Source organism: Aquila chrysaetos, chromosome 7 (genome assembly GCF_900496995.4).
Source record: "Aquila chrysaetos chrysaetos chromosome 7, bAquChr1.4, whole genome shotgun sequence".
NCBI classification, from domain to species: Eukaryota; Metazoa; Chordata; class Aves; order Accipitriformes; family Accipitridae; genus Aquila; species Aquila chrysaetos.
In genome coordinates, this window is record NC_044010.1 from 37228884 (window position 1) to 37252883 (window position 24000).

Sequence of the window (24000 nt, forward strand, 5' to 3'; positions counted from 1 at the left end):
GGGTCATGTGGGATTAAAGAAAAATTAAGATAGAAGTGTTAAAATGTGAAAGTTTCTTTGCCTTAGTGTTCAGTCCAGAGGATAACGGGAAGGTAACCAGTCAGCTCTTTCCTGCTGATGAAGCTAATGGATTTTTGCCATGTCAGAAGAGTTGCTGAAGCTAACTGATGTGAGTCACCCACCCTGACTGGATAAACTTGGGTGTTCTGAAAGGCTTCAGGAATCAAGTGACCACCTCGGTAGCATGAACCAGTAAACTTGCATTTTTAAAAAGAGTCTACTCTATGAAAGGTTTTCAAGGGATGAGCATCTTCTAGTATGCTTGCTAAAAAGGCTGCTTATGTGACCAAAAGATATACTTCATAGTTAAAAGTAGAAATTAAAAAACCCAAAACAAACCACCCAACTTATATACTAGTACGTAAGACTGATTTCTGCGGAGGAAAGTTGCCATTATCTGAGATTCTCAGTAAGGCAATGAGTAACGAACTGATTTAAATATATTTGGGGGTTTTATTTTATTTTTTGAAGCCTTTGGAATAAGAAGCATAATGTTTTAGTAGATGTAAAACTGTCTGAGGGACCAAGAAATAAGGCGAAATGGTATCACTGGAAAGGTGAACGCTGGTGGTTTGTGTTAGGATTGGCTTTACATAATGCATTCATGACTTGAGAAGAAGGATGACTGCTGGCACAGCAATGCTTGCTAAGTTCACTGATGCAGTTCCTTAGGTTGGTGAGGTAGAGGGGATGCTACCAGGAACTACAGCTAGAACTGACAGGGTGTGATGATGATGGAGTGGCAGACTTTGATAAACATAGAGTGCTGAGACAAATAAATGCAGCTTTTCCTCCAAATACCTGAGATTTTATGTGTTGGCTCAGAACAGTGTCTTGTATATCACTGTACATAAGGGAATGCTCTGTAAAGTCACAGTCAGAAAAATGAGTGTTGATGGGATTACTGAGAATGGAATGGAGCATAGCAGAAATACTGTTTCTGGTGGTAAGTTCTTCTCTGGAATGATTTCAAAGTTTGTTATCCTCTCCGACAAAAACTAATGCAGGCTAAGAAGATGCAGAGAAGGGTGAAATAAAAGACTGGAGAAAAATTTTAAGAGGTTTTTTTTTTTGTTTGTTTGGAGGAAAAAAAATCTATTTTAGAAAGCAGTTGATTAAGAAGGAAAGTGTTAGAAATATGTAAATTAATGAAAGGCTGAGCTAGCATTTCTATGCTTTTTATTGTATAGCTGAAGAACTTAACTGAAAGGTGGAAAACATGAACCTACTACAGGGAAACAGCTTTTCACATAAGGCATAATTGGTCCGTGGAACTCATTTCCACTGCCTGCTACTGAAACCAAGGAACAGGCTCTAGACAGGAATGATTGGCTTAAAGAGCTGTTTTTCCCTTGTCTGATTGGGAAGCAGGTGTGATGCAATGTGGTGATGTCCCAGTACTGGGACAAATGGAAAAGTCGCTGTTTGTTATTTTGGGGCAATTTAGGAAGTGGGTGGTAGGTTCTTAACTACTGAGACATCCATCAGGACCTGTGAGACTGGAAGCCAGTTTTAATTAAGGTAATTGTGGGGTGGGTTGGCACAAAGCATCCGGTGCTGATCCAGCACAGCCTGAAACTTCGATCAGGTTTGGTCCCACATTCAAGCTAAGAGGCCATTGAAATCTTGGAGTGCTGAGGAACACGGTGCAGGGACTTAACGTGGGCTTTTGTGCTCGCACACTGGACTGGAAAGAGCATGGCTAACCCTAGCACAGGTGGTGCTGTGCTTTAACTAAGAAACCTTGCTGCACCCAAGCTGGCTCTACTTTATAGCTTGGGTAAACCAATACAGCGTTAACAGATTTGACTAGTTCATGGGTTCAGCACCCAAAGGTCCTCTGCCTCCATCTCCCTTGTCTTGTCCCCTGACCTCTGCGTCCCCAGTTTCTCAGAGCCCTGCGTGTTCTTACCTCCCTGCTTTTGTTTTGCCCATCTTCTTTTTTTCACAGCTACGTAGAATAGAGCACCACAGCATACGCTATTGCTGATCTGTGAAAAAGAGGAAATGCAGTGCTTGAAAATGGGGTGAAGTTGGGGAATAAATCCTATGAGCCAATTCAGCTGTTGGACTGTCTGTTAGCTAATGCCTCTAGAGAGCTCAAGGAAGCTGGAGACCACATTCAGTTACCTCTTCCTGGGAAACTTCTCCTGCTTCCTCGACCAGTACCCTACCTACCAAACCATAAGGTATTTTGGCATGAGATACCCTTGGTCTCTCCAGCCGACATTCTGTTGTGTGGATGTGTCTTAGCAGTCATGGGAGTGAGGACAGAAACTTGGGTCTCATCTCCTCAAAGTCTACCTTAAATCATTGCTAAATAGTTAATTATGCTGCTTGAAGGGGAAAGGAAGGGGAGGAGGGAAGGGAGGGAGGTTACAGCCAGGGTATTTTGCTGCCTGTTTGGTCGGATGCTTATCTGAGAACTGGAATATATTGTTACACATCTCATCCTTGATACAAGAGTTTTTGGCTTCACTGTCAAACCCCCACAAAATCAACTTCTCACAGCCTTAAGGTGTAAAAAACCATTTCTGCATATGGGCACTGTATGTTTTAAAAATACTTAATAGAAAATATTAATGTCCACAATGGAAATTAATGAGTATTGAACCATACAATTTCCATTTAACACAGATGCTTTGAACTTTCATCACAACAAGAGGCTATCTACATACGCTTGCCAATATGCACTCATGGGACCTAGAGAATTAAGAGCCAACATATCTAGTATGATTTTTAATTAAACAGCTTACTTCCTTGAAGTATTAATTGTGAAGTAAAGGTTATGCTGTTTCTTCGTGTGTTTAATAGACAACAAACTCATACTGCCGCCAAATATACAGATTTTTATTTTCGGATTTCAAATCCTCTCCAGTGAGACAATCGAAATGCCTTGATAGCTAGATGTTGTTCAGATAGGAATCAGCCAAAATACATCTGAACAAATCTGTAAACGTAAGAAAAACCTGCAGATGTATGAAAGGAATGTATGAAAATCAAGCGTTGCCAAATATTGTTTCAGAATCCACTTGGGACAATAAAGAGGAGGAATGAAAATCAACAGCAATAAGGGAGTCTATATTTTAATGGTCCTATAACAGTGTATGTGTAAGTTAAAAAAATATTGAGAAATTGCCTTTTGAAACATTGATAATTTTTTTTCCTGTTTCTATGGCATCAAAGATGATACTTAATTTCCAAACTTAAAAGCTTCTTGTGCCAGCTAAATTGCATGCTGGCTCCTGTAGGAGCTTTGTTTTGAGGCTGCTTGTGCAAGTAAAGCTAAGCATATGCTTCAATGACTAACCGGTTTGTATATGAAAGCAAAGGCAGAACAAACATTGGAAGTGATATACATATTTTTTCTCTTTTCATGTTGTTACAGGAATCTAATTAGGCTTGGAGACCCTCGGGTAGTCTGCAGAGAATCAGAAACCCGTGGACTGCACAATGTATAGGAGTTGAAGGTGAGGCACAAGAAGTGGAATTTGTCTGTCTGAATATGGGTGTCGAGCTAGGTACCCTATGGCCTGCTTATATAAATGAAAGGAAACAGGCATTTCTGTGGCAGATTTACCTTATTCTAAAACTGACATCTACAGTGGCTCAGATGAATCTGACCTAGAAGGACCCACTTTTCCTCACTGTTTCTAAAGGCAGCCCAGGTCACTTGCTCACCTGTAGGTACTGAAGGTTGGGTGAGATGAATTCCATGAAACACGTTTGAACTGCCGAGGGCATGAAGGATGAGAAGGTGATTTGCCAAGGGCAAATCATGCTTGCCTGGCCTGTTTTCCTTCTCTGATGAAATGACTGGCTCTACAGAGAAGGCAAGGCTGGTGGAGTGGGCTCTTACATGGGCTGAAAACAGGCCCCAAGGGCAGCGATCAACGTCTTGGTGTCCAGCTGGCAGTGGTAACGAGCATCAGGGGCTGCTGCTGCATGAATATTGTTCAATATCTTCATCAAAGACCTGTGTGATGGGCCACAGTGTAGCCCCTTAACAAATCTGTGGGTGACACCAAAGCAGGAGAGGCATTTAGCACACTGAAGCGTAGAGCTTCGATTCAAAGGCAAAGCTGGGGAAGTTGAGCATTACACAAAGAGCAATCTCGCAGAGTTCAGCAAGAAGCAGCAGAAAGAAGAAGCAGCAGAAAGTCCGGTGCCTGGGGCAGGTTAACCCCATAGACAGGCACTGGCTGAGTAGCAGCTATGGTGGAAAGGGCATGGAGGCTATGGTGGACCTCAAATTGAATTTGAATCAACCCTGCACTTTCACTGCAAATGAAGGAAACCACATACTGAGGTACCTTAGGAGGAGCATGGTTAGCAGTTACGGGCAGTTGTGACCCGCCTGTCTGTAGTTAACCACTTTTGGGCCCTCCAGTTCAAGAGGGATGTGGAGAAATAGGAAAGGGTCCAGAGAAAAACACCTCAGCTGATTAGGGGCCTAAAGCGTAGGACCTAGAAGGGGACCTGAGGTTGCTCAGCCTGGGGAAGAGGAGGCTGAGGGGCAATCTAAGGCAACCTACAACTACTTGAAGAGGAGTTACAAAGATGATGGAGCCAAACCCTCCTCAACAAGGGGCAGGAGCCACAAGCTGTGGCTTGGGAGGGTCACGCTGGACATTAGGAAAAGCTCTTCCACCAGGAGGGTGGTGCAGCACTGGGACGACTTGTCCCAGGGCTGGTGTGGGTTCTTCCTCCTCCTCAGGGGTTACAAGATTTGGCTGAACAAAGCCACAGTTGTCCTGATCCAGTGTTGATGACCAACCATCCTGCTGTGAGCAGAAGGCTCCAGTGGTCCCATCAAGCAGCCCATCTATGGGACTGTGAAAGTAGGTGTTACCCCCCTCAGCCCCTCAGTCTTTCTCCTGGGTTTAGCCTTGTGTTCCTGCACATCTGAACATACATCATAAATGGTCTTCTACGGCTGGTCTCTTCTTACTATTCATACTGAGCAGGTAAAATAGATGCAGAGGGTACGTGGTACCGCAATTAATTCCAGCTTTTCGCTTTAAAAAAAAAAAAAAGCAAATTTATTTATTATATCAGCATTGGAAAGGTTAGAGACCTGCCAAATGTTTTTGTGATACTAGATTTGCTTCTAGAAAATTAAGATCCTCTGGTAGGTGACATACAGGAATATGTGTATGTATGTGATTTGCTTGGAGTTGTTGCAGCAAATTCTCAAATATGGAACAGCCAGAAAAACACTTTTTTTTTTTTTTTTTTTTTAATAGGCACTCCTACACTAATTTAAAAATAGTAAACTGGAGCAAGGTAAGTATCACAGAGTGATGTGAAAAAGTACATTGATAGAAAATAAGGAATAGAATATGTGATGAAGATTGACATCGCAAGTGAAAAAAGAAGAGAGAAAAAAAATAACATAAAATAATGGAAGGTGCAAAGTGATCAGGGAGCACCGAGAGAGAGACAGGAATGGAAAGTTGGTGACAGATGAAGTTGATAAGGCAAAGGGCCTAGAGGAATTCCTTGCCCCAGTAAGCACAGAGGCAGCAGAAGGCAATATCCCAGGAACTGGGATTTGTTTTCCTCAGGGAAGGAAGGAAAATGTCAGAAGGTTTTACTCTTGCACTGGAGTGGATAATAAGGCAATTAATACTATTAAAAGCTGTCAGCGCACCGAGACTGGAGTGATAGATCACATCCTAGGATTGTAAAGGGAGAGGGAGATGCTGAAAAGCTTTTGTGGAGCAGTTGTGATAACTTACTGAAAAGGGAATTATTGAGAACTGGTGAGTGTTTAATGAAGTTCACACTGAAAAATGAGGGAGCACCGCAATCCCGGCATTTACAGATCTGTAAGCTTGACTTCACTTCTGCAGGAGAAACTAAATACTGGTGAGTCATGGCTGTGCACATTTATAAGCGGCAAAATGAATATATTATTAAAAATACATTGTTTTACCATACATACCATGGGAGAAGTACATACAATACAAATGATTTGGAATCTGTTGCACAAAAGATTTATGCAAATAATCTCTGCTAATAGGATTTCTCAGTGCAAATCCTTTCTTGTCAATATGAGAAGAGGTCTTGTCAATGTTATGCTCACGATTTACCTTTCCAAAGGGTTTCTGATGTTTCTACAGTTTCAAATGTTGTTTTTCCCTACATTAATATGTATTATAGATGAGGTAACTGCTAACTGTTCGCAAAACTCTGTAAATATGTGAACTATGCAGTTTATCATCCGCAGGTTGAATAAGAAGGGAGAGGAATACAAATTCTCCGTATGCTATACCTCCACACACCTTCCTTCGTTGGGTCTCCACACCTTTTTATTGCTTGATCTCTTTTAGATAGGAACGTGATTCCTTTATGAAATAGTTTGACTGCTGCCAATAAAAATAAAATAAAAACAACGGGCAAACTTCTCCCCTTGGGATTGCGGGCTGATTAAACCCTGTGTTGCCCAGGGGAGCGAGATCCCATTACCCGCATTCATCCCCAGGGACCGGGGCGGCGGGGGTCCCTCGTGGGATGGCGACGAGGCAGCCCCTGGCATGGGGACCACCCTGGGTCAGAGATGTGGGTCCACGGGTGGGGGTCAGGGTGAGCGGGGGCCCGTGGCCGGGCAGGGCTGCCCCACAGCTCGGCTGGGGACCGGGACGAGGGTCTGCAACCGGGCAGCAGCTCCCCGAAGAGGCTGCCCACAGCTCCTTCTCCCACAGCCCTCTTCCCAGCGCCGGCTCCGTGGTCAGGTGGGGGCTGCCCCGGGGGCCCTGACCACCAGCCTGCATCTCCAGAGAGGAAGAGGGGCTGAAGGAGTGAGACCAGGCAGGAAAAAGGTCACGAGCTCTGGAGAGTGTTTCATTGACCTTCTCCTAGAGCTGCATGTAGTACCTTCCTCAGGAAGCACCAGGGGGATCTCCGCTCGAGGGGGAAAGAAGGAGCTAAGGAGACGGGCTGGAAAAATCTGAACCTCTTGAGGGGAGCAGCCTCTGCAGAGAGCGGTGGAATAAACCAGTCCATCTCTAGCTGGCAGGAGGAATCATCTGGTGGAAGATAACAGCCGAAGGGTGGCAAAGATGCTTTGCAGAGTGTTTCCACAGCGCCCAGCACCAGCAGCACTGCTCTGGCTGGGCTGGCTGAAGAAAACCAGCGAGGGAAGAGCTGTGGGAGCAACAGACTGTGCTACAATAGTCACCAACGGGAAAACGAGAAGAGCGTTCGGGGACACAAAGGCATCCTTCGGGTCCTCCCCATCTACAGCAACCACCCTGCCCAGTACGCTTACATAGCACCTGCCATGAGGGGTTTCTTCTCCAGGACTTGTGCAGGTCCAAACCCTAAACAGATGTCAACGGGACACGGTCATCGCCGCAGGGTGGCTAACGGACCCTCATTAGATACCTGCAGTTCTTGTGTGGTTCAGGCACGTGCCCCAGGCTGGGGGACCTCATGGGACCACTGCGCAGCTGCGCTGCGGGGGCAAAAGTGCTGCCAAGGCCAACCTTGCCGGGACGTCCAGAGGCACGGCCACCGAGGGCTGGGACCTTGGGCAGTCCCCGCGTCCTGCTCCCATCTGAGGAGGAGCTCCCCATGGACACCAGCTCATCCTCCAACACGGCCTCTGCTCTGCTTGGCAGCTGCTGTGCGGGTCTGGATGTCCAAACTCATCTTTGGCTGAATTTCGGGACTTGGGAAAAATAAAGGCACAACTGAGTCCGGCTGGAATTAGCCCGCTGAGGGCCAGAAAATCTGGTAGCAACCCAGTGAGTGGCTCTGCGCGTGGCAGAGCACCATGTTACTGGGGTTTGTGCACTAGTCCAGCAAGTGTGACTCAACTGCGTCCTTGCTTCACCTCGAGGTGTCAAAATTAATACCTGCTTTTCAGGGCCGTGCTGCTCGGACAGGACACGGCCATACCCCTGGTGCCGTTGCAGCAGCATCTCTCCATGTGTGGAACAGAACCCCTGAGGCTGGGAGGGACATCTGGGGCTCAAAGTAGGCTCACGCACCTTTACTACAAGGGATGACAGGCGTTTCAAAAAGCTGGTTATCCCTGTGCAGTGGGAGGTAACACCAACGACACGACCCAACCATCCCCTAATTTCCGACCAGCTCCCAAACAGCCTCACTTTTTTTTTTTTTTTTTTTTTTAAAAGCATTCAACACTTTTCCCTGCAGGTGTTTTCCCTCTTGACTTCTTGAGCTCTACAATAAGCCCATCTGAGCATCCCTACTTCTGACTGTAATTTTACCTCTCTTATCTGTGTGCTGGCTTTATCATGGCTCTTTCTCAGCAGCCTAACTCAAGGTTACACAGCTGTGCCGTATCAGAGCTGGGCCTTGGGTCCTTGAGACACAGGCAGCCAAGCTCCCCAGGGGGAGGTTACAGACATGGGGGGGTACAGCACTGCACTGCCTGTGTTGTTGTATGGCTATTTTGGGAAAGAGGACCGAGCCTACAAACTCATGCTTTACTCCTCAGGTCACATAACGGATGGGCATTGCTTCAATTCCTATTGACTTGGGGGTGACAAGGCAGTGCCCACCACTGTCACCCATCACTTTTGCGCCTTCTTGCTATCATGTCACAGAACCGAGGAGCTATATAACATGCAAAACTGTTGTTTTCTGAGTGAAACTTGAGCACAAGTATTTTTACAAATGGCTAAAAGTGATACCATTCCTGTGCAGTATGTATTATTCTCAATTTTGAGTTTGAGTTTCTTCCAGCCTGCTCAGCGCTGGGAGGCACGCAGTCTTGTTTGCTCCTTGCTTCTTCCTCAAACCAATCCCCTTCAAGATAACGAGCAGTGATTAACTTGATCTCCCCAGCTCCATAATCTAAACTGGAACAGTAGTGTGAGGCACCCACAGGTTTTGCATTGCTTTTCAAAGGCTGTCAGTGCTTCTCATGGATGAACAGCAGCAGTGCCAACTGATTCAGGTTTTCAGACAGGGTTCCTGTTCCTCGACAAACAGGTTTCATTTTTCAGAAAAGGCAAATCAAGTTTTGTGCAAGAGGTTTCTTTCTGAAAAGAGGAGGAGACGTGGACATGTGCAGCCCAAGGTTCGCACCAGGAGCCAAACACGTGCAGCTGAAGTGGCAGCATCGGTCCTACACGGCTGAGAAAATGCTCCTGAGTGATTTCTAAAATCAGTGTATTGTGGTTTTGTTGATTATCTGCACTGCTTTTCTTAATCTCCAGCTTTGTAAGAAGTGGGAACTCTATTGTGTTCCTATCCAGATATTACCCACTATAGCTTTCCTTGGCTCAGCAACTAGTCACTTAGGCCACTGCAAGTTCAATAAGGGATCAGAGGCACCAGTCAGTTAAAGTCTCCAAACATTTTTGTTGGAACAAAATTGCAAACCTTTATCTCACTAGAAGGATTTACAGATTACACATGACACTGATAAATAAGAGTATCAGTTTAATGTCTGACAGGTCACCTCTCAGAGGACTAAAACCTGCGTTTGCAGAGGGATAGAGATAGTTATCAAATGATCGTTCCTGTCTATTTCTTTTATGAAAACTGCCTATTTTGTGGCCAAGCGGTACAAAAGCAAAATAATTTGGAAGAGTTATTTTAAGGCCAAAACCAAGTTCTCAGAAAATCTGTCTCCCAGTCTTCCAGTATGTACAAGGTTGTTAGAAAGAGGATTATGATCAACTGCTCATCGTGTCCATCAAAAGAAGGACAAGAAGAAATCGGCTTAAACTGAAGTAAAGAAGATTTAGGCTAGGCAATAGAGAAGACTTCCTAATGATGGGAATCATGCAGCACTGGAAGACATAACCCAGGGATGTTTTGTTCAACTTTTCAAAGAGAAGATTAGGGAAACATCCAGCACTGATGGTTCAGAAATGCTCAGCCCTGTCTCAGTGCATGAGGCAGGAAGGGTTGGGAGGGTGCCCCTTCCAGCTGTGAATTCCTGTAACTTTGGGATGTGCTTATCTAATGCAGTGAGAGGCTTTTCAGGTAGCCTAGTGTTGCTGAGGGATTCATAAGGGCATAATGAAGTCCTTCAGGCATTTGGCCCTCTTAAGCGTTCAAAATTTCACCTGATGGACCTCTTTAGTAATAAGTGCCACCCCTGCACGCATGCAATTGTCTGTCCAGGATGTTGTAGATGTGGGTGCCACCTCATCTCTGGTGGAGCAACAGAGGGGGCTGGACTCAGGTGCCTGAACATGGGGGGTCCAGCACCCTTGGGATATCCAGCACCTCAGGATATCCAAGCCAGATACGTGGGGTTTCGTGTTATCTCTACCAGCTATATATGGATGAAGTGGATACTGTAGGGTGTTTCACATGGGACAGGGTGCCTCTGTTTAGACAACTGAATCAAAGCCCCAAGAGATCCAGCTTGTCTCTACAGCTGGGAGTCTCACCCTCACCTCTATACAGCTCCCATTTGAAAACATGCAACCAACTCCCAATGTGTCTTCTTCTGAAATGCAAAACTGCTGACCCTGAAATGTTTTTTAAAAAGGGGGCTGCATTATTTTCCAAATATTGTCATAGTTACGCAAACCTCCTGTAAATTATCTGCAGCAAAATAGAGCAAACGTTGCACTCTGCAGAGTCTCTCAGCTGAGAGAGGAGTCATGGCCAGAGCGACCACACTCCACATGGAAAGATGTCCCTTCCCTTTACCAGGACCTCAAGTTGATACGACGTGATCTGAAAGGCAGATACTTTCTGTGCTCAGCTCTTGCTGGCAGCTTGGCCCTTGCAAAGATCTTCATGCTTTAAGTTACCAGTGCCACCATAGCAATCTTCACCATGGCTGACCAAACACTGAAAAACGTAGAAAACTGTGGTCAGCCATAGCACAGGACAGAACACGACCCATTTTTCGTGGTAATGGGTTGACATCATGCTATGCGCCTCTTGTCACTTGATGTGCAGACTGTAAAGTTGTGATTAGACAACCTCCCCTCGCCTTCATGTTCTCACCTAAGAGAGAAACTTGACCAAAAAAATGGAAAATGTGATTGCAAAGCTATATAAATTAGCAGAGGGATCCTAGGATCTGTTAATTCCTGAATTTATTTAGAATTATTTTTTTTTAACTGCCTAATTTCAGTCTGATGGGTCCCTTTGAGAACTAAGCAGGTCATGTAGCTAAACTAAGCAAGAGATTGTCGTCTTTCTGAACTGCTTCTGAGTCATGTTTGTACTCAAAGGGAACAGTGTCATGCATTAATTGAGTCTCACTGGTTTAATTTCCAATTGACAAGTAAATAGTTCTAGTTCTTAAAAAATTACACAACAGAAAAAAACTCTCAGTAATACTCTGGTGAGTTGTCCCAGGTACATATTTTTTTTCTCTTTCCAGATCAGCACAAACTGCAAATGCAGTTGATATTGCATCGTTCTGTTTCAATGGATGTTGTTATAGTTCACTGTTTTGATCTGACTATACTGAATTTTGGCTCTTATTTATAGTTAAATTAACTTTACTTTTTTAATACAGCTGCATGTTTAACACTTAATAAAGTTGCTAACCATTTCAGTGAATCTGATCTTGTCCCAAAGCAAAATTCATTAGATCTGCCAAACTGCTGGGTGAGGAATCTGGAAGAAAAGCGGTATGGACACAGTTTAAGGGTCAGCCTTTCCCAGCTGTTTACAGATGCAGAAGACAATTTAGGCCTGTTGATCTCTCCACAAGAACAAGAAAGTTGGAGTGCTTACTTTCCTGATTATAGAAACTACAGAGAAATCAGCATCTCCTTTTGCCACTTCTGAGATTGTGGTAGGGTGAAGGAGTCCTGGTGGGGGAAGACAGGAGGTAAAAGGGGATTGTGGCTGGGATCTTTTATGTATAGATGTCAACCCACCACCCTAGCTGGGTAGCACAAACCAGCCCAGGCCAATTTTTCCTCAGCTGCATACTTGCTCCTTGTTAGGAGACTCACAGCCCAGGGGAAATGTGTGAGATGGCAAATTTTGTCAGAAGCCAGGTAGGTACTTCAAGAGCAAAGGTATGTGCAGAGGAACGGGTCTCACTGTTGGGATGTTCAGCGCTGGAGGTCTGTGGGTGGAGAGAGAAAGTCTCCTGCTACCTCCACCCCTCATCCCCTGCCCACCACAGCTGGGAGAAGACCAACGGGTGGTGGTGGGCATATCCGCACCTGGAATACCTGGGGTGCTGCACAAAAAAACCCCTCACTAGCAAACATGAAGTCCCATCTGTGCATGCACTCAACTGGCCATTACTTTATTTCAATATGACATTGCATCTAGGAAGAAGACTGCTTAGTTAATCATGAATTTATTTATATCCCTGGGATAGGAATCTACTGACTTTTATCAATAGAGTCCAGCTATTTGAATAAAACGGAAAGTGGCTGTGATCACAGTATACAGATCGCTGCTGCTTGACATTTGCCTGTCCCGCTTGAGACAGCTGATGAAGAGAGAAGGCTTTGGAGGGATCAAGCACTCGCCTTCCCACACCTACAGGGAGGTCACTGAGATGAGGGAGACGGGCTCTTCACAGGGGTGCATGGCAGGATGGAGCGAGACAATGAACATACATTGAAACAAGTGAGGTTCAGACTGGACATAAGAAGTAACTTGTTCCCCATGAGGACAAGCCCGAAGCGGAGCAGGTTGCCCAGAGAGGTTGCGCAGGCTCTGTCATTGGAGGTTTCCAAGTCCTGACTTTCTCAAGCCATGAGCAACATGGGTTGATCTCAGAGCTGATCCTTTTCTGAGGCCCCCAAGGTCCCTCCCAACCAGAGTTATGCTGCGATCCTATGATTACTTTAACACTTGCTGTTGGCAATACATCTCCCACAGGTGGGATCAGCCTGACTCCAACCCCTATCTCCCCCCCCGAGAAAATAAGTTATCCTCTGGCCAAGGGTACTTGGTGCTGTGTCACCTGTTGCAAGGTTGCTTGTAGATTCTAGATGAGTGGTAACTCACCTAGAACAAGGTATGGGACAAGATGTGAAAGGGGGAAAACATATGGCAGGCTAAATTTGAGCCTTGTAACTTCCAACACTGTAATCTCCCCCTTTGGTAAAACACACAAATGTGCTTCTCCTTCTGTGTTATGTGCCACATTGTGGGGCACTTTTTTCAGGTCATCTGTGGAGGTAATGCCCTCATGTCAGTGCAGTTGCACTACTGAGTATATGGTGGAACTGCTTTTGCAAAAATAACAGAACTGATTATTGGCAAAAATGCCTTTGATTAGGGATATTACTCATTTACTTCAGAGTAGCAATGACAGAGTCTTGATGCCATTTAGGAATACATAACATTAATCTCAAATTGACTATGTTTTCACACCTTGTTTTCCTTGACCAGCAGATGATCAAAATACGCAAAACCATTCCTAAGAAACTGCACATTTATAAAGTATTTTGATTCACACAGAACACAATTTACTAATCTGTATGAATTGTGTTCTTGTCAATTGCTCAAAACTGTCCAGTATCTGGGCTGATCATTGTAGCTTAGCTGTGATGGCTAGCAAGCACCACAAATTTTTACATTTCCAAATCTATAACTATGATGAAGCAGGCACAGAACACAATTAATATGTTCCTACTTTATTAAAGAAGATGGCAGTTTCACTTATCTAACCATGTCCTAAATGTATAGGTCTTAGAAAGATGGCCTCTCTCCCCTTCATAAAATAGAAAAAAAAAAAGTCCAGGAGAGAATCTTCCACTGCATCTCAAAGTCCCTTTTACGTTGTCTGTCCAGCCAGCATGGATCAGAAATGGTGTTGCATTTTCTCTGTGCCCATGTAGTGATAGTACATTTACCCAGAGACTGCATCCTTGGTCAGAAAAAATAGTCCAGCTAGTCCAGAATCTGTACTGCCTCCTAAATGAGAAGGGGTCCTCTAAATAATCGTCTATATACCCATGAATAAAATCTATATTGCTGTGCAGAGGGATTTAGATCACAACTACATAAGAAGCCTTAATCCTGGCACCTCCTATCTTTGTAACTGGAATGTTTTTTCAGTCTTTTTTTTAGATCCTGTATTAATATTAATATGCCAGTGAATTGTATAACATGATGAGTGGTATTTGCAGTATGTCTTTGTGATCTAGAAAAGAGGCGGGGGAGCAACATTTGAAGGTGACACAAAGTTATTCAGGTTAGGCTGAGCCAACGGAGATAAAAGAATTCCCAAAAGTTTTGTCCAGCCTGAGCATGTGGGCAGTGGGATGATAAAGATATGCTGGTGCTCATTAATGCAAAATCACATCCAGTGGATGGACTAACCTGAAGCACTCTGCACAGTGCTTGGTCCTAAATCACAGACAACAAAGACAGGGAAAGACTGGGACATTACACTGAGCACTGGGAAGCTCAGTGTAAACCAGTAGTCAAATCACAAACAAGATGTTGGGGTACATAAGGAATGGGATGGAAAATATACTCAGTATTGTGACATTACAGTGCCATTAAAGTTTCTCTACAGAGACCTACTCAGAAAAGCTAATTTAGCTTAAGGCACTTACTCTCCCTGAGATCCCTCTGCAGACAAGAGCGAGCTCTGGGGTCTCTCCTAGGAGGCATTTCGAGCATTTTGTGGTAGGTTACTGTTCTCCACCATCCTTCATAATAACCTGCTTTTCTCAATGAAAACAGAGGCTAATGTTAGCCCTTTCTCTATCAAGACACGCAGAAATGTAAGGCATGGTTAATGAAAATTGCTAGGGAAGTTGGGAAAAAACAAATTAAGACTGAGGAAGCTGTTTGATTTACATAGGGAGCAGTGAAAAGTATACAAGCTAAGGAAGTCAAGAGCAGGTAGACCTGGCACTTCTCCCGACTTTTTCATAAGACGACAGCAAAACCCATCGGTGACATTGAGAGGCAGAGGATGAGAGAGGAAGGCTGTTCCACTCAGTGAGGGGATGAAGTGTCATTGCCTTGACAGCCTTGCAGGATTAAAAAAAAGTCATCCACTCCACAACTGATGAGACTACCAACAGTTATGCTAGCAAAGATTAAAATGCGAGCAGTCTCAGGGCTTGGGTAGCTGTGCTTCAGATTACAACTTAACTTCTTAATGTAGAAGCTGGATTCTCACATTTGCTGTTCTTCCACCAATGAGCAGTTTATTCACTGGTCACCCACTCACACAGCTTCTGCATTTCTCCCTGAGGCGTCTGGCACAGCTACCCCCAGAAACAAAATATCCCACCCGCTGGATCAGCCTTTGGGATCTCCTCAGCCTTTTCCGAGCGAGTATACAGTTGCTAGCTGTGCAGAAGGAAAATAGACCACAGGGACAAGCCTGAACGTGCACCTCAGAGCAAACGATGAGCCAGATTGCCGTGAGTGAAAGGCCACCCATTTCCTCACCTTTCCAGTGAGGTTCCTGCCAGACCATTACTGCAGATACACATCATAATAGCCTGGGTGAAAAACAGTACTGAAAGAGACTGCACAAACTCATTACAACATCCCACTGACCCTGGGGTGGATCAGCTGTACCTAGGCCATACCTAGCAGAAATCTGTCTAACCTGTTGTTACAAGCACTGGAAGGTGAGGATGCTCGGCTCAGCGGGGGCGTGACACTCTTCTTCGCCATCCTCATCACTACAGCATTTGTCTGGTGTAACTGGATTGCTTTTTGTCATGTCTTATCCACTATGGCCATTAAACATAGATAAAAAAATCACAGCTCCAGAGAGATACTTTGAACCTTGGGCTTTCTTACATGCAGCATCTTTCCCCACATTTGGTGCTCTCCTTAAGGCATTGGCCCAAGCATCCAGGATGCAGAAGCACAGCGAGATGCTGTCAGCACTGGGAAGGTTGTTTCCCTCTTGCCTGGAAGGCTTTTGGGGTCTTCTCCTTGGCCACCACACCTTTTCCTGCGGTTCAGCTCAGAAGCACAGGATGCTCAAAGCTACGCAGCAAATGGCCCCACCAGCCCACAAGCGCTCCCTGCGTCCTTGCTGCGCATCCTCTTTTTTAAAAGGGCCACAACCACTCTCAGATGCAAGACCACTACGAGAGCACACCCACCGCTCACGTCTCTCTCCCCCAGCTCCTTTCAGCTCTGCTGCTCCCTGCGTTTTACAGCTATTACAGACCGCAGAGTCTTCAGCGTAGGCGGCTGCATAAGCACTGGTAGCAGGAACCAGAGGGGATCTCACATTTTGCCTCTGTTTGAAAGCCCCCTCCCAGCATATTTGTGGTAGGCCTGTCCAGTCCCCCCCACCCCGACCCCCAGCACACATACGCACACGCACAACCTTGTGCGTGGCCCATATTGTTTCTGTTGTACCTACAATGCCTGTTTGCTTGTCATAAAAGGAAATTTGGTGGATTTGGAAAAAGGGAAACCATACCAAGCTGCATCTCCTTTTCAAATTTCATTGAATTACAAATCACCTGATTATTTGTTTTAGTCTTTTCTCAGGAGTTACAGGGATGGTGATTATTTCTAATTCCCTGGCTCCACAATTCCCTGCCACTACTTTTAACAGAAGCACTATGTTTGTCCTCTTCTAGTCTTCTTCAAAAAAGGCACTAAGCTCTCTGAGCTTCTCAGCATCATCTGCCAATTTTCCTACCCACAGAGTAATTCTTCCCTTCGTTTCCCTTTTTGTTACTATCAAAAATGCTCTTAAAATGCTTTATTAGTATAATCAAAGAATAGCAATATTTTATCTTGTGCCTTAGACTTTCTGATTTTGTCTCTGTATGCTCATGCTGAGTTTTTTTTAACATTCATTTTTAGATATCTGACCTAGTTTCTATGTTCTGTACACTCCCTTCTTGCACTTGAGATCATTGAAGAGCTTGTGATTTCACAGATATCTCTTACTGCATTGTCTATCCTTTCTACACGCTGGGATATTTTGTGATTCTGCTCCTACTGTCTTTTGTTTATTTATTTATTTTATAATGAACCAGCAACTCTTTCTGGAGCTCTTTTCTTCCATAGATTTGATTCCCAGAGGAATTTACCTGCTAATATCCTTTGTGTTCATTAAATTCTGCTGCCTTCAAGTCCTTTGCCTTCAGGTTTATGTTATCCTTCTTTCATTCTCTGAGGCTTACAAATCCTGTAACTCTCGCACCAACATTGTCCTCCACATTCACACTCCCCAGCTGTTCTTCTCCCATGGTAGGAACTGACTTCAGGACCGTCACCTGGGAAGCTGCTTTCTGTACTGCTGCATGACAAAATGCTGGTGACACACTCACCGAGCAGGCTGAGCCCTAGTTTATCACGTTCTTCGTAACTATCAGAGTAGTTAAAGACCCCCCAAAACAATCAGCGTGGCTTTTTTTAAATTATTCTGCTAGCTGCTCAAGAAAGAGCCTCATCTATCTGAGTTTCTTAGTTAGGGGGAAGATGAGTGTAATGGAAGTGGTTTTTTACCGTATTATTTCCTGCTACTATTTAGAGATCAGGTCTATCGTGCTCTACACTCTGTGTCTGAGAAGAAATGTATGTATCTGCTTCTCCCTTGCCAGTTCATATTTCTCCAGTTCACTGCTTTCCATTTCTTCCTCATGTACGCAGTCTCATGTAGACTCTGCGGAGCATCCTAATGGGAGGGGAGGGCAGAGCTCTGGCAGTCGCTGAACCTTCCCTGCTTGTGAGACGTGAGACTTGCCCAGAGAAGCGTCTCTTCACAGGCAAGACCTCTAACGGAGATTACTTCACCCTTCCAAAAAGTCACATAAATTAGGCAGTAAGATTTTGCTCAAACGAGCAGCCATGATTTGACTATGAGGACCACTTTATTCTCCATTTCTTTAATAGGCGGCTTTTCTTCTTGAACCTAGACAGTTTAAAATTTGGTGCTGAGACCACACTGGATCACTCAGTTTAGTCTGATTTGGTCTTGTAATCTTCATCATGAACTGACCCTGCAAGCTGAAACAGAAACATCACAGCTACATTAAATACCAATAAAATTATGTGCAAATACAAAGATTAACTCATTCTATCTTGACTTTTTGCTGCATGATCCTGTCCTCCTCATCCACATAAAAATTATTCAGCCGCAAAAGGCCCTTGAGCATAACATGACATTTACAACATCTCTGAGTATTTCTTGTTTATTTCTCATAGATTTCCTTTGGTAATAACCTAGTCACTCAGCAATACTCTACAGGATACACATACATTACATGATTATCTCATATTTTATACAACACACGTTAAAGTAATTAATTTTCCCAGGCAAATGTCATACCATTTAGTTCATTGTTAGGAGCCGAATATTTGTGCAACCGTTTGTTACAAATATATGCATAACCACAGAACACTTTAGCTTTGTGGTATTCTTTAAGTGTAATTTAAAGGGACACTGTCGAGGTTGTTACAGTCTCAACTTTCACATTAGTTTTTGTCTCACTTGAAATTCCCTTAAGGATTCAACCTCAACTCATTTATTTATTTGTTAACTACCCTTGCTACAGCATTTAGCACACAAAAATAAATATGGTCTCACTGTGGTGTGGAACGTGCTAGCAACCAGCTAATGTCATGCCCTAGCATGACAGAAGGGTTTCATCTCTCATTTAAACCTTCTTTATCCTTTCCATTAACAAGATCTGGAGTTTGCCCCATCTGTAAGGTAGAACCATAGCAAATAAGAATAGGTACCTCCTTCTTAAAAAGATCTGAGTTTAATCACAAGTTCAAACTGAGCTTCAAGTTAAGACATTTCTTTCTGTGCTAACACAGGTTACCTCCAAACAAACAGACAAAACCCCATCAGGACAGCAGCTCTAATTTCAACAGATAGAAGACAAGTTAGCCATGCAGCATCAGGACTGAAAAATACATTTTAAGGGCATGAAACCACCTCTGATATATACTGAAGTCTGCTTCTCCCATCCCCCAAATTAGGTCTTACCCATACTCCTCATACAAAAGCCCTTCAAAGTACATTTAGAGAAAGGAAGAGCAGCAGTGGAGCTGTGCAGTAAGAAATTGTGCTCAGAGACTCGACAGGCTGAACCAGACGGCTCCATTCAAGCTAACAGCCCAATAAATCCTATTCCTCACAGACAACTTACTCTTCAGCACGTTCAATCAACAGGTTTGGAAAGGGGGACCCGACACTTTTCTCACTTATTTTGGCCTTCGATGAGAAAAGCAGCAGTGAAGAAAAGAAGCAGAACCAAAAGCAGTACAACTGGGAATGAGAAGGGGTAGGAGGAAGCACAAGCCCAAGAAAGCAGAAAGACAGGAGGAAGAAATATTAAGAAGACACAGCAGAGCGACAGCAGAGATGAGAGTGACTGGAACAGTGCAGCACCTGAGTGAGACTTCTTTTAGATTATTGTGAATAGCTACCTTTATTCGAGGAAGACGCACTCGGACTGGAACAGGCAGAGAGAAAAGCAGACCTGGGTGTTCAGAAGAAAGATGAGTTATCACACAAGCAGAGCGCCGAAAAGTCTGCTTCGCTAAACTTGGCAAAAAGCTGAAAGGAGATGTGATTGCTATCTGCCATTACGTAAGGAGCAGGCATCAAATGGCAAAAAAGAGACGTGTTATTCAAAGGACAATGCCAAAACAAGGATGAAAAGGATATGTTTCCCATGAATGCCTTTAGGCTGGAAGTTAGAATAAAGTCCTAATCAGCAAAGGGATTACGTTTGGGGTAAACCTCAATTCCTAACTTACTCATAATTGACTGATTTCAGTCAGTTTTGAGAAGCTGGTATTGACCAAGACACTTGATCCATACAGATGACCTCACTATCATTAAGAAGAGCTTGATTAATTTAAGAAACAATTCCTGGTGCGGTGCTTGCAATTGCCAATGTCTTGGTCTCTGTGACGGAGGGCATTACTGTCATTCCCGTTCTGTTTTTATTCTGGCAGATTTCACCAGTTTTGAGACCACTGCTTGGAAACCCAAAATGTACTTGCTGCTTTGATATCTTACACTTCCTTAATTTTTTCTACAGACAATGCGCTATCGTATTTGAAGCAGAATGGATGAGTTCTCAAAGCAGCTTTGATCTGTCCTCGATCCTCAAAGCAGCCTGCAAAGGATAGCTTGAAAGCTTTTTGTTTAAAATAAGTGGCATTTCCTCCCCTCTCATTTCAATTGAAATAGAAGCTGAATGCAGGGCAAATTGTATTGTAAGCTTGATTGCAGAAAGCAAGTATACTTCTAAACCAGCCTTGATCAATAGCAGTTTCTTGTAATTGACTGTAATCTATCTATCTATTTATTGCCATGGGAATTTTAAAAATTGTTGGGTTTTTTTCATTGTTTTATCCATCAGCTGTAAAGATTAAGCTGGAAAATGGAGGAGTGGAGGGACGAATTGATCAGTCATGCAGCCTCAACCAATGGCGTATCCTCAAGGCAACTCTCAAGACTTGGAGAAATGCCGACAGAATTTTCCTATGCAGAAGGAAGCAGACTGGTAAGTCTGGCTGAACAGAGCCAGGGCTGGGGTTTTTGAGTGTCTTGCCATGCCTCGTTGGCTGGATGGGAGAGCTTTGACAATGGGCACGGAGATTTAGGCTACAGGCAAGTTGCACCACTGGTGGAAAGGAGGAAAGATGTGCATTGACACTTCTGCTGAGCCAAACCCCTCATTTTTGTCAGCAAGGCAGTGTGAGAGCAATAGGAGGAAAATCAGGAAATGTTCGTGATGTGGATGGGTTCAGTCCCACTGACATCCCAAACAGGTCAGGAGTAAAGGAAGGAAAGCCAAATACAGTCAGGAGGGAAGTAGCTGCCTGCCGCCTTTATTGTGGCCATGAGCGCGACCCACCATTCTGCAGTGTCTGACACTGTCATCAGGTGTCTGGACACTGCAGGTGAGGCGATAGCAGCATTTCCCTGGCTTTCATGGGGCTGTCCGGGGGTGGCTGCCCTTGTAGGCTGCTCCTGTGAAGAGAGTCACCGTACCCCCCTGCCATGGGGGCTTCATGTTCCCAGGTGATTTGTCTTCACTCTGAAACTGATGTTATCTGGAGGGAGGAACGTGTGCTTCGCTCTTTGTGCAGGTGACAACATAACTCAGAGGCCTCGACTGCATTTTGACAAATGGTTATGTTGCTGCCGAGTGCTGTATTCATACTTTCCTCCTGTTGGTTTGTTAGGTGCGTTACTTATCATGGGTTTTTCCTACTCTTCCCAGCAACTACTACGTGCTGTATTAAATGCGTGTCTATGGTTTAATTGCAAAAAATCTGCATTCCGCTTCTGAATTAAATTAGAGGCTTTTCTGTCAGGTTCATTTTACTAGCGTGGCTGCATCGCAAATCAGCCCACGTAAGGAGGGTGAAAAGGAACTGAACAGCTACTCCGTACTGCAGATCTCACTGAATATATGCAGCGGGGGCAACTCAAAGGTATCTACCAGGCCCAGAATATTTCTTTTTCGTGTACTTTCAGAAGTGTGGGGGACTTAGGAAAGCGGCCCATCATATTCTCCCCAACTTCAATGACAAGGAAGTCAGGCTGATTGCAAACATCCCTGAAAAGCTCACACCTTATGTAAAAGAGCTGGGTATCAGATGAGTAGGAACTTCAAAATGCTTTAAACAGGCATGGCAAAGTGAAACACGCCCACTGTGCTTGTTCTGTGAGACAGCAAACTTCTTCCATCAAGTTTCCAGAGGCTGAGGAATTTGTGAGATGGTGTGATGGGGTGGGACAGAAGGGGAGGAAAACCAGCCTACTGCACAGCCTCTAGCACACAGGCTGCACCAGGGAGGTAGCACCAACGGGGGTACTATGGCTCCCACCCTTCTCCCTGCCCAACGCCTTGCTTCCCCAAAGAGCATGGCAGATCTGAGCAAGGTGACTCATGTGCAAACATGCCTTATTATTAGGACATGCTGAATTGGAGCAATTACCCATGGGAAGGTCATTCTGGCTAAGGAAGCCTTCCAGCGAGACCATGCTGGATGTAACTGCTTTTCTGTTCTCCCACCCCCCCCAGCATTGCCAGGAGAAAAAGGTTACAGGCCACGAGCTGTGGAAATTCATGCTCAATACCTTGCCTTCTTGGGGCAGTGGGCAGCTGCAGCAATAATGTGCCAAGCGCACATGGCCAGCACAGACCTGCAGCCGTAAAAATGTCCAATTTTCCCTGTGCGGGCTGTCTGGAGCACTCCACAGCTGCAGCCAAAAATTATGGCCTGAGTGTTGTTTTCTGGCCACTGAAGAAGTATCTTCATATGCTACATTTTCATTGACCAGTGAAAACAAAATGATTGACATAATAAAAGACATGGGAAAACATAAGGAATCGATGTTTCTAAGGGTCACTCATTGATGGTATCAGTTGACCCACACTGCACCACAATGAATAGCCATGTCAGGATTTGCCCCTATGCTAGCTAGCTACAGGTAGGGCTGTAGCTCTCTGTGCGTGTATGTGTGTTTGATTCTTCTAATCCTATCCCCTGTGTGATTTCTGCGATGGCTGTTACAGTGTTTGATATTTTTCTAAGACAGGCCTAAGGAAGAAGGTATTCATAGGTAATAATTTTCCATTCTTAATTTCTGGTACCTAATTAAGTGTATGTCAGAGGTAAACTTACGTTCAAGTTTTAGTGTGCTTGTGGGATAATCCATATAGGGCCATAATTCACTTTAAACTAGGCAGCCTGGGAACAATCTAATTTTGGACAGCCCAGTCTTAACATGGCCTGTAAAACCAGTCCTAGAAAGAGGATGAAGTAACATGTATGACGGAAGCAGAGACATGTCTTCACAGTGAAGTGACACCAAATTACACTGATTTTAGTCAAACTTTCCTGGTCTCCTCTTCTTTCCAAACTTTCCTATTCTAAAGTGACACAACTTGGAAGTGGAAGACCTGGTCTTCCACTCAGACAAATGGACTAACATGAGCCCGGAGCCAACGGCATTTGGTCAGAGTAAAACCCAGTATTTTTTAAAAAATTAAGCCTATTCTGGAAAGTTTTGGGTTGCTCAGAAGTTTACAATTTGAACATCCTTACTGATTTCAAGTTTGCTAGTAAAACTCAATCCCAACGCAAAGAGACTAGCATCTCTGTCTTTTTACCACAAAACCAGTATTTTCCATGTTTTTCCAGCTTTAGCTTCCCTCCTGCTTTCTTCCTCCTTTGAACTGTACAACTAATGCAGTCTTACGTACATTCACCACTATTATCTGTAGAGTACTGTCAGAAAATACATTTAATTTACTACTGCCAACTGCTTGCCTTTGTTGTCATTAACAATCTTCATTTAATGAAAAGCTTTTATCAAAAATGGTTTTCCTGTAGTACTTTTGTTTTTCCCGGAAAAGGCATTAAAATTAATTTGTTTTCTCTTGGTCTGTATTCTTCAGTGAATACAGCAAGGAACAAAAAAGATAAACATGTGAGAGAAACCCCAAAGAGGAGGTAATATAGAGAGAAACAATTCTGTTCTAAAGTAGAATATTTTTTTTTTCACTTTTGAAAGAAAAAAAATGATTGAAGACTGGTAGAAAACATCACATTGCAACTGTGCTTTTGGTGTACAAGGAAAACACTTCCCTTCTCCACAGCTCCCTGTGGCTTCTCTACTGGGTGAGGCGGAAGGTAATCCTATGCAGAAAGATTTAACCTGAAGGTTAGGGACCATTCATGAGATCTTCTGCTGGAAATATATTGGATTCTCTACCAATGCCGTGCACTTCACTAACCTTCCTAAAGAAGTGCTGCTGTTTCCCTTGCATGTTTTTCACATACAGCCTCTGCCCACACTGCCTGAAACCTTGGAGGAACAGTTTATTATTGATATCAGAAGAGCATTAAGACATTTCAACTGCCCCGCTATGTAATGAGCCACAAAAACTAAACGGGAGATACCAATTCTGGAGGATAAATGAAGTGAAGAGACACTAACTCTTCACTGTTGTGTTTTGACGATGGTTACTACCCCAAATGAGAAGTGGTGCCATTAGTTGCAAGGGGCCTATGAGGATTCTGCACGAAGCT

At 44.1% G+C, this 24000-nt stretch overlaps 1 long non-coding RNA gene across 1 annotated transcript; it reads left to right on the forward strand.

The window, feature by feature from the left end:
* Nucleotides 1-666: 666 nt before the first annotated feature.
* On the forward strand, nucleotides 667-6448 carry LOC115343866. Its single transcript, XR_003924310.2, has 3 exons — nucleotides 667-2249; nucleotides 3449-3530; nucleotides 5307-6448. It is a non-coding gene; the product is annotated as an uncharacterized LOC115343866 (long non-coding RNA).
* The last annotated feature ends 17552 nt before the right edge of the window (nucleotides 6449-24000 follow it).